Source organism: Ciconia boyciana, chromosome 4 (genome assembly GCF_034638445.1).
Source record: "Ciconia boyciana chromosome 4, ASM3463844v1, whole genome shotgun sequence".
NCBI classification, from domain to species: Eukaryota; Metazoa; Chordata; class Aves; order Ciconiiformes; family Ciconiidae; genus Ciconia; species Ciconia boyciana.
Window position 1 is genome coordinate 74,371,987 of NC_132937.1, and position 11,668 is coordinate 74,383,654.

Sequence of the window (11,668 nt, forward strand, 5' to 3'; positions counted from 1 at the left end):
TTTTCAATACTTTCTACAGTGTATAGAATGTTAAAAATGGTAGAAGTCCATCTATTAAAATATGAAGTAAAATGCAAATATTACAAGGTTGAGTTAACAGCTCAGATATACTTAATTTTCTAATAATTGCTTTTATCAACTTAAGTAATTTTAAATTATTTTCTCTCGGAATACTGTCTATGGAAGCCTTTGTTGGGTGAAGATCTTCAATGATTCTTTAGTAAGATGTCCCCTGTGTATACACAGGTTATATGTTTACACAGATAAACTCTGTGTATCTACCAGAATTATTATGCAAATTATTCCAGAGTAGTATGTGAACGGTGCATTCACTGCTTGATGCATGGCATCGAGCTGGGAGGCCCAAGCTGTAGCTGCTATTGCTAATTGCAGTGCTCAAGTAAACTGAAGCCTGGGAAAACTTAATGGTTTGGAGTGCAATCCCATTCTGACAGATCTCAGAAGCCTTTTTAAGTCAGTTGCATCGAGGACTTTAGCACAGGGTCAGGGCCTTGCTTGCTTGCGGTCCTCAAGTCACTTAAGTCACATAAGCACTTTGTTCCCTTTTCTCTTTGTTTTAACTAGTTTGACGAGTTTCTGGTTTGTATCAAGGAATTTGAGTGCTATTTCACAAGATCATTCTCTTCACTTCTGTGGTTTCCTTTGATTTCCCTACACACCTTTCAGCTTCTGTGGCAATAAGATATTACAGCTTGGTTTAGTGTACAGACCCTGAAGTTTTCATCTTCAGATTTTACCTTGCCCAAAGTAAGAGGTAGTAATACGAAGTCAGGTAATGAGGTCAGGCTGTTGTAGTAAAAATATGCACAGAGGCTGAATCAGAGGCTGAATTCAGGTTGCTAAGGAAGCCCAGTTTTATTTCAGTTTTTAGCTTTGCATGACTTACTGTAGCATAGTTAGAAAATAATTTTTAAATTAATTGTGTGTGTGTATGTTATTTATGAGGTAGATGCGTAGAATCACAAAGTAGAGTGGAATAGGGGCATACAAGTTGCCAGCGGATCTCAGTGTCGTTACCAAATGCAAATGTGAAATGCAAATATTATTCTTGGTGCCTGAACCAGACACCAAAGCTCCCTGTGAAGTTGACGGAGCCTCCAGATAGTTGAAATCCTCTATGCCGACAGTCCATTCAAACTAATTTTCATTTGTTTTTCAGCTAATGCAACTCAGTTATTTTCATAATATTTCTTATAATGAACAAATAAAGAGTCTCAGAAATGCAATGCAGTTCCAGGCCCTGTTGTGACTGGCATTTAGTCTCTGTGGAAAGTCTAGATATCTGTGTTTCTCTTTATTCTCATTATTATTTCTCCCAATCCTATACCTGTTTCATCCCACCTTGCTTGTATCTCTCCCTGACCCTGGCTTCATCCTTGATTCTTTCTTTCATTATCTTCACCACACATGCTCTGAGCTTCCTTATTCCTGATGCTGACTGATGAGCACCTCCACTGTACAGATCTTTCTCTTCTCCCCCTGTACTGCTGGAGCACAACATGGAGACTGCTGGTATGCTGGAGAGAAATAATTTCTTCAGAGTTTTGATGTTATCATGGTTGTCTCCTGAGAGAGCAGCTGTCAGGTGTGTGGGCAGCCCAATCCCCATCGGATGGAGGATAGTCACTGTAGATGGAGTGAAATAGAGTACTTAATGTTAATTTGTAAGAAACTTCTGCTGAATCTATAGAAACATTGTTTTTTAACCAGTTCTTACCACTCTGCCCAAATTGGTTTGAATTTTTCCAGACATTGAAATGACACATTTTTAGGGTTTTCATCCTCTCCACTTTCCCCTCCTTTTCTACCCCTCAGCTTTTAAGCTCTCTTCAAATCATGGAGGTGCTTATGGCTCATTGAATCGCTGTTAAGAATTATAAAAGACTAGCAAGACAGTATTTTCTGCTAACCACATTTGTGAAAATAGCTGAGTTGCATTAGCTGAAAAACAAATGAAAATTAGTTTGGGCAGACTCCTGGCATGGAGAATTTCAATGATCTGATGGCTCTGTCGACTTCATGGGGAGCTTTGGTGTCTAGTTCAGGCATCAGGCTTAAACGTCTTCAGTTGGTGTCATGAATATATCTGTGCATTGTATAGGACCCTAATTACTTATTTAGTGAGTGGGTAATTAGACAATGTGTAGGTATATATAAATTCTGTTTTTCAGAAACTTTATATAAAAATTGTTTTTTATTCTTCTTGGTAGAAGAGGGATAAGTGTCCTTCATATCAGATCCTCCACCAGATTGAAACAGAAATGGGAAATTCAAGATAACTGCATAACTAGTTTTGACTAGCAAAATTAGTTTTGCTTCCCTTTTTACAATTTCTAGACAAACTGTTACTGTAGAATTAGTATTTAAACTGCTCTGATGAGATATCAATGATTAATTTGTTATTGAACAATTTGCTATTCCACTGTGTTTACTGGGCTTTTGAAACATTCTCTTTCATTTTTTTAGGGATAAAAATAATGTTTAGCATCTCCTTTCTGTGAGAATTCTTGCAATTATGTGTTCAGACTGCTTTCTGTTACTTGGTTTAACTTGGATCCTCTTCTGCATTGCTACAGACTTGAATGTACACACAGTTACGTAAGGAGTTGTAATTAAGATCTGAGAAGCAGCAACTTGTTAAACCACGCAAATATGACTGTAGGCTCTCATATCCATTTGCTTTTCGTTTCTTTGCTATGACGCTTGTTGTAGACAGTCTTATTTCAGATGACTTCTTAAAACAATTTTTAAGCAACTTCTTACAGAAATAATAAACTACTCTCAGTTCCAAGTAAAAACCATAAGTTGATTTGATCTCAAGTGAACTGGCAGTAACATTTTTTGTAAACCAAATACAACTTTACATGTAAGCAAATCCATCTTTTATCTTAAAATTCTTCAGAACTGGCTAGGTACTCTACAGGAACCTCTTCCTTCAACTACAGCTTTAAGAACACTATCGCTCTCCTGCCAGGGATATTGCAGTTAATAGGTATTTTGCATACTGTAGGACAGCTCACATATTTTTTAATGACTAAACTGATTTAAAAACAAACAAACAAAAAAACCCCCCAAACCGCCAAACGACTACTGAGGTAGTCATACATTCTATAACAGATAGCTTCTGGGTTGGTCTGAAGTATGACAAGTGAGTTTTGAATCTGAAACACTATTAGGAGTATGTAGGCGCAAGGAAGAGATAATAGTGGAATTGAAACCTTTTGAAAGTAGTTTGCTTCCCCATTCAAAATGAAAGGCCCGATTAAGGTTCTCGTTTGAGGAAATAAAGCTTATAGAAATTTTAATATCTCAAGTATGCAGATTATTCTTAAAAAATAAATCAGATTAAAAAGAAGATATAGTGGTTTTGCTATAGGAATGGTAAATTAGAAATTTTATAGCAACTTTTGATCAAGATTCTGAATATAAAACTGTGTGTCTTTTTAAAATAGATTTCAGAAAATTTTAAAATCTCGGAGTCCATACCTAAGCATCTTGTTTTATTACTGTACTTCAATTTGTCACGCTATTGGAAATCCAAAATAAGAATTGCTTATTGGAGGGAAGAAGCAGCATTTTTCACAGGAAGCCATCTGATTTTTGGACAAGATACAAGCTTTATGTTTTGGTCAGTTAGCTTCTTACATTTTACTGTCCTTTAAATCCACTGCTTTTAAAGTAGAAGTATATAATTTTTGGCCTAGTTTTTGGATCTGTGTGGATCAGGAGTAAAGTGTCTTCTCACTCAGGGAAATCGAGGTGATTAGCTCACTAAAACATAAAAACTGTGTGCTCATGATTGAATAAAGCACAAATATGAACAAAATAGCTTATAAATGCAGTCTTAACTTCACTGATAGAGTCTGTAAATGTATTTGATAAATTTTGCAGTTCTGGGCACTGTGTAAATGTGCCCAGATTCCAGAATCAGGTTTGCACTGTGAATTAGTAGCTGACTATCTTTCTAACTTCAGAGAAGTGGTATTCTTTACTGCTTAGGTGAAGAAGAGAGGATGTTACAGTCTGTGTCTAGATAATTTCTGTCCCCCCTCTCCCTTTACTTGAAAGAGAAATAAAAATTGTATCCAAACAAACAGTTGTTTGCAAGTCAGTTACCTATTGAACAGTTAAGCTTGAGTAGAAAATGCAAGTGCACCCTAAATACACCTCTGTGCCCTCTTGGTGGGGACCTTTCCAAGGAATGATAGGATAGCAGCATTGATTCTACAAACAAATATGCTATCAGTCCTGATATTATGCATATAAACTTGATTAAACAAAAGTGGTTGTTGGATATTGTAACTATATCTCTTGCATTTCTTTAAAATCACTTTCTCTTTAAGTATTTAATAGGAATCATAGGTTCATGCTTTTTTTTCCTGTATAATGTCTTAAATCTGCGTGTCAGAGGTCTTAGTGGCAACAGAAGAAGTCTTATGGGAGGCAGTTCTGGTACTGTTCTGTAATACCTGCCATCAAACTGAGAAAAGCTGTTGAATTTGGTGTTGCTCAGTTGTTTAGATTTCTTTTACTCTTGTATATATTTCTGAAGTTGAAAACAAAACTGAATTTGGATTTGTTCTCCTTCCTTTAGGTGGGTGAGTTTGTTTTGTTTGTTTGGGGTTTTTTTAATATAGATATTAGAGTAGATTAACTGACTTTGCTGACATGGCCATTTTCTCATCCATCTTTTCCTTTTCCCTTGATGCACAGTCACATGTGCACTTTTGTTTTTTCCTGTATCTGTGTAGGAGGTCAAGATAGTTTCTAAAAATGAGAATATGATATGGGGTCTGAAGAATAATTTCTCTTCCTTATTCAATCCCCCTTGCAGTGTGTTACAAAAACATTTATAATCTTGTGTCTTTAGTACCACAGGGACTTGAGGTACTTAGGTCAAAAGTTTCATATTCTTTGCTGAAAAGCACTGTTAGAAGGCACCCAACCAGAGAGTTGCAGTAGATCAGTCAGAGCAGCAGTTGCAGTCGCTGGATGTAATCATCCAAACTGTCTAAAGTGATTTCACTTAACCTGGGTTATCCTTAGAGTCTTTTTTCATATTAGTGTTTAGGAAATTGTGGTGTTTCCTTCAATTTCTGATAGTCCTCTGGCTCGACAGGTGATTTTTTGAATCCTAATTTATGATCTGGATTAATTTTGTAAGAGCATTAATGCAACAAAGCATTGCAGTGTTTTTCCCCTGAAGGCCTTCTCAGATTTTATGCAGAAAGAAGTGTTTGCCTCTGTCCAATTTTTGTCTGCCTCTGTCAAAGCTTGTTTCCCTCCCTGTCCCTTTGACCTTTTGTGACTAACTTGTTAGGTATGTTAAAGCCCTTCAAAACAGCCTATAAAGCCAGTCTGTATTAAACAGTGCATGTTGTACTTGAAAAAGATAGCATTTTTTGTTAGCAATAAAATTTCATTTGTATGTTTCACCTGTTTTGGGAGGGGGAGTAGAAACTGGGGAAGATCTTGAATGGCAACTTTTGTATTTCTTGTAATCAACTAAAGATAAAAGGGGATTTGGAGAATAAGGCCTGAGCCTTATTTTGCTGTAACGCTGTTTCCAGAAAATAATAGATTTCCTCTAGAGGGCGATGCTTCCCTTCTCTCTTGAAAGAGCATAGGCAAATACAATTTTACCAGGGGATAAGGAATTGCTTTCAATGCTGTTGTCTGTCTTATGAGTATTGCTTTTGGTTCATGGACTTAGGCAAAAGAGCTTTTTAAAAGCCAAGTACATAAAAACCTTTGAAAGCCAAAGTTTGTTGTAAGTCTATACATTATTTTAAAGTATGCGTCTGTCTGGGCTAAATGACAGGTTTTAGATACTTCCTTCTCACAGCTGTCAGTAAATAGTTCAAGGAAGCCCTGTAACTCAAAATATGCTGGTCGTGGTCTTTGATCACTCCTCCTTGCTTCTTTCTCCTGGCCTTGAAGAGAACAGGGTGCCTGTACAAATCTGTATACTTAGGTTCACTTGGGGGCTGAAGGCAGTTACAATGCTTTTCTGCTGCTATTGAAATCAAGAGCCCAAATTTTCTACGGTTATTTAACCAATCCACCCTAGTGATTGGTGTCCTGCTGGTATGCAGCATATTTGTGCCTAATGTGGAGTGACATTCCCCTTCCTCTTACTTATCCTTGTGGTTCAATGTGGTCTAGAATCAATTCATGGTAGTTGGTGTCCTGGCCAAAAATATGACCAAATTTGACCTGGCCAAAAGTATTTCTAAAGGCACTTTTGATGTGTTTTGTTTATGTTCCATTGAGTTAGTTTCTGAGTAGGTTGAATAGCTCAGACCCTGTGACTACTTCACAGATTTTTGCTGTAGCTTTTTCCTGTAAATGTAGTTCTATCTTACCTCACAGGTAAGATACCTGTATGCCTTGATGTGAACAAACCCAACTTTAATTTCAGTGATTCTTCAGACACTTTCTCACAGGGAGCAATATATGCTTTCCTTTTATTAGCAATGCAAACTCAAGGGATCAGTTAGAGTAGGACATACTTTCAAATATTTTTTTTTTCCAGATTTTTTAAAGAATCTGCTGTGTCCTTGGCATGCTAGAGTTGCAAGTTATCAGAAGCATCCAGGTTATGGATCACTACTGCTATTTCATACTGCATTTCAGACTGTAATTTTTGTCTTCTTCTGAATTTTGTCTTCAAATCTTTCATGCTTCCAAAAAATATTTATTGACAAAAGAAAAAAAAAAGCAGTCAAGTGGAAGAAAATGAGGAAGTAATGTAATTGTATTTGGGTTGTGATTGCAGCCATATGTATCCAATGTTTACTTCCAAACTTTCCTACTACTAAGATAGCTATTCCTGTCAAAGTACAGATTGCTGCAAATAATGCTAGAGTACAGTTTAATGTTAGATTTGACTAGAGTGGATAAGAGAGGTCATCCTGAATGTGCTAAGTTTTCTTTAATTTTCCAAGTTTTCTTGCCTGTAAACGAGCATAGTCATACTGTATCTAATAGTTATTGTGTAGGCAAATTTTTCATTAATTTCACTGGGATTTCAGGTTTGAGCTGGCAATCTGATAAGCAGTTTACCTCTTTAGAGTCCTATGGACCATTCTTGCATGTTGAAATTGATCCTTGTGTTTGCAGGTTCCTTCTGTCTACTGTAACACACTAGTTTTTTGAGCTTTTTACTTTTTTTTTTACCTGAAGAGTCATGGGGCTTTTTATGATGTGCAGCTGTATGAGTAGTATGGAAGGTTCTTTGAACCCTTTTGGTCTTGATGGCTATTACCTCCCTGCTTGTTACAGTTTGAGAGTCTAAATTCTGATGCATGCTGTTCTTTCTTGAACTGCTGTGGTTTGTTATTTTCTCCTTTTATTTAATATTGCTTTTAAGGGGGTGAAGTTTCAAAAGGCAGCAATACTAATCAGATGACCTACTGCCACTTCTAATGCAGTTTCCCTAACTACATGCTTTTGGCAGTTTCCTCTGTCTCCATGGCATGCCAGTTCAGCTCTCTGGGCTGGTGGAGAACTGAGACAGCAGTGCTGGAGGGGGAAATGGGCTTCCTTGGGAGTGTTTAACAACAGTTCAACCAGGGAACAAGAGCAGCCATGAGGTAGAGCTGAGGCCATGCAGCCAAGCAGGGAATGAGGAGGGAACTATTTGCCCCTTGTGAGAGTAAGGGGGGGAGGGGGTTGTCATCCGTTTCATGAAATCTTACCCTAAATGAGCCTTGGGGCTCTGTTCCCCATAACACCTCTCCAGCTCGTTTCCCTTGAAGTACTTGTTTGGTGTCTTTGGCCATAACAAGTCCACATTTAATAAAAATACCAAGCTTTGCTGGATTTAAGTACTTTGTGCCTACATACCTTTCATATAGAGAGATCTCTGAATATGTGTGAGTGTCTTGCAGTTGGGTCAGTAAATTAATTGAAATTGGTGTAGATGGTAATATTCAAATTGATTGCTTGGGTGTTTTTTTGTTTTTTTTTTAAATAGAATTAGTAAAATACATTCCCTCGGTCTAATAAGGCTTCTAAGAAAGGTATTTGTAGGATTTTTTTATGCATTGTAAGTTTTATTCTTAGTTCCAAATCAACTCTGCGTGGATTTGGGGGAAAGAAGAGCAGGATTGTAAGCATATTTTTGTCCTCAGTTCTAATCATGCTCTTTGTGGCTCTGTGGTGTTATTTCCTTAGACACTCCATGTACTATTGCAACTAAGGTAAAATTTTGTTTAATATAAAAGTAACTATCATTCCTGATACAGTCTTTTTTTTTTTTTTTGATATCTTAATAGTTTTAGAATGTATTTCCAGTAATATTGCTGATACATAGTAGACTTTCAGGCTAATAAGAATAATCAGTTTTAAACAAAAGGCAGAGAACTATTGGCTGTCGGAAGCCAGTTTGAAATTACATTTGTTTTTTCATAAATAAATAATTTTGTTATGTCTCTTCAAAAATGAGCTTGAAATTATATCTGTTTTTTCATAAATAATTTTCTTATGTCTCATCAAGAATGAAGGATACTTAGGGAAAGCAAGTAGTTAACATCAACTTGACACTGAAAATGAAACAAACATCACAAGGACCAAACATTTTTCTTGTCAAAAGGACAACTGCAATTTGGGAATCAGGATAATAAATTTTAAATGCCTCCTTTTCTTAGTTTTTGTTTATACTTTTAATATTTCATTTTTAGAATTTGCATTTTCTTTCCAAAAAGTCTTTTCAGAAGTCTTTTGAAAAGTTTTAACAGGGGAGGAATTTGTCTGCTTTATGTGTTAATACATATTTGACATTGTGTAAAATGCGTATGCATATAATGTTTGGATTTTTTTTTTCTACTGGAGCTTTGCACATGTGACAACATTCACAGTTAATGTGTAATTGCTTGATTGAGATTCAGTTATCATTTTTTTGCCACTGTAAACTTTTAAGAAGTCTAAGCTCCTTTATGTACTTAATGTAATTATATGTAAAATATTTTTAAATGAGATTTTTGTGAACTCTAAAGGAGCAATGTGAGGAAAGAAGTAAAGCTATCCAAGATAACTTACATAAAGAAATCTAGATGTTGGTCTCACATGTATGTGTAGGTGCTTATGTGGTCCTTATTATGAAAAGACTTTCTATATAGGTGTATCCTTTAGATAGATTTCCTTTAGAAATTAATATAGTTAAAAGTATGTGACTTGATTTGGTAACAGTTTTGAAATATCTAAGTTACACATGGTGCTGAACAATTCTGTTTTTCGAAGGCTGTTATTGCTGCTGAGTTTAATAATTATTCTGTTGAGATAAAATTTGGTATCTGGTATTGTCAACAAGCATCATCTTTGACTAGAAGTAATTGCTAAAGTTTGGAGATACTTGAAACTATCTGGATTTCAACAAACTTCTTGTTTTTTTTTAAAATAGTTGTACCAACCAATATAATCCTTTGAATTCTGTTGGTAATCCAGGCAAAGAAGAGGAACCAAAGACTGGATGATGCCTATGTATAGCAGGCATTTGGCTGTTGATTGCCAAGTGCATGGTTCACTGTTCGGTCACCTGTGTCTGTCAGTTTAGTGCCTTCAAGGCAGTTCTGTGCACCCTCCCTGTTCTCTAAAGCTTATTTTGGGGCTTCAGACATTGCCTAGCTCATTATTCCCCAAGGAAGGTTAAGGCCTTTACTGTCTGACCAGAACTGCTCACTAATTAGAGCCCTTGCTTTGGCACTGAGTATGTCAGGCCTGCAAGACTTCCTACTGGGATCAATGGCGTTCATGTTTGCCTTCATAAATGCACAATAGACAGGAATCTTGGCAAAGACCTGCATATTTAGCTTGTGCAGAGAAATAGATTTGAGTCTTTACAAAATTTTGAAATAACTTTAATACATAGAAAGGGAGCTGTTGGAATATGCACTGATTATTCCACTCCGGGGGGAAAAAAAAAAAGTGTTCTGCCTAACCAGAGCCCAGTCTGCAGTTCAAACCCATCATATATTTGTACCCATGTAATGCTTAGATAGAAATGTGAAGCCAGTAGTCTTCTGTGCTAGTAATTTTTCTCAGAATTTGGGATCCATTTTTATTTTAAACTTCTATAAAAATTTAACCTTGCAGTAAATGCAAAGTCTGTGAGGAATATGATTAATTCAGGATATGTATGACATGTTGCTGTTAATAAATAATGATTATTGGCATGGCAAATATTTCACTTCACTTAATTCTTTCTTTTTTCCTCCTTCCCTTTAGAATAGGTATGTTTTTACATACAAGGTAAGATTTTAAAAATGAACTTGTTTTGGCATATTGTTTTCATGGAAATACAGATTTGGGTCTGTATTCTGGAGTGGCTCTTTGGGGATCACCCAAATACACTCTGAATATTCTTTCTCAGTAAAGCAGTTAAAAGAATTGGACCTTTCTCATCTTTCTTCTTCTTTTTTTTTTCTTTTTTTTCTTTCCTGTGCTCAGATGCAAGTCTGAATGTATTTCATTTCATGGAGTCCAAACCTGAGTGGGTGTAGTGGGTTGACCTTGGCTGGCTGCTAGACCCCCACTCAGCTGCTTTCTCACTCCCCCTCTTCAATAGGACAGGGGGAGAAAAAATGGAAAAGCTCCTTGTTCAAGATAAAGACAAGGGAGATCATTTGCCAGTTATTGTCATGGACAAAATAGACTGCATTTGGGGAAAATTAATTTATTGCCAATTAAAAACAGAGTAGGATGGTGGCAAAACTTAAAAATACCTTCTGTTCTGCTCCCACCCTTCTTCCCAGGCTCAACTTCACTCCTTTATTCCTGATTTGTCCACCTTCTTCCCCACTCCGAGGGGCACAAGGAGGATGGGGAAATGGGAGTTGTGCACGGTCTGTAAGAGTTCCTCTCTGCTGCTCTTTCCTGCTGACATTGTTCCCGTGCTCCAACGTGTGGCCCCTCCCAGGTGTTACAGTCCTTCACGAACTGCTCCAGCTTGTGTCCTTCTCTGTGGAGTACAGTCCTTCAGGAACATACTGCTCCAGCGTGGGTCCACCACGGTCCACCACGAGCTCCTCTCCACATGCTGCAGCACCTATGTGGGCTCTCTATTGGCTGCAGCTTCTTTCAGAGCATCTCCACCTACTGCAGCATGGGGTCCTCCATGGGCTACAGTGTGGATATCTGCTCCAACATGGTCCTCTACAGGTGGCAGGGACACATCTGCTCCAGCACCTGGAGCACCTCCTTCTGCTCCTTCTTCATTGACCTTGGTGTTTGCAGGATCATTTTTCGCACATTTTTTTCTCACTCCTCTCTCTCACAGCTGTTGCACAGCATTTTTTACCCTTTCCTAAATATGTTTTCACAGAGGCACCACCAGCTTCACTAATGGGCTCCGCTTTGGCCAGTGGTAAGTCTGGTACGGAACCAGCTGGAACCACCTGTGTCTAGCACAGGGCAGGCCCTCGTCTCTTCCACCCATGCAGCTCCCCAACTGCCAAAACCTTGCCTCATAAAGCCAATACAGTGTGATAGACTTTGGATGTCTTTAGTGTACTTTTATATTCTTTTATCATTAGAAATACTGATTTTTTTTAATGCAAACATTAGAATAAAAAGTTGTACATTTTGTTAATATAATAATGAGTAAGGTGTGCTAGCCCCTGTAAATTAAATGTTCTCCAGTTTTATT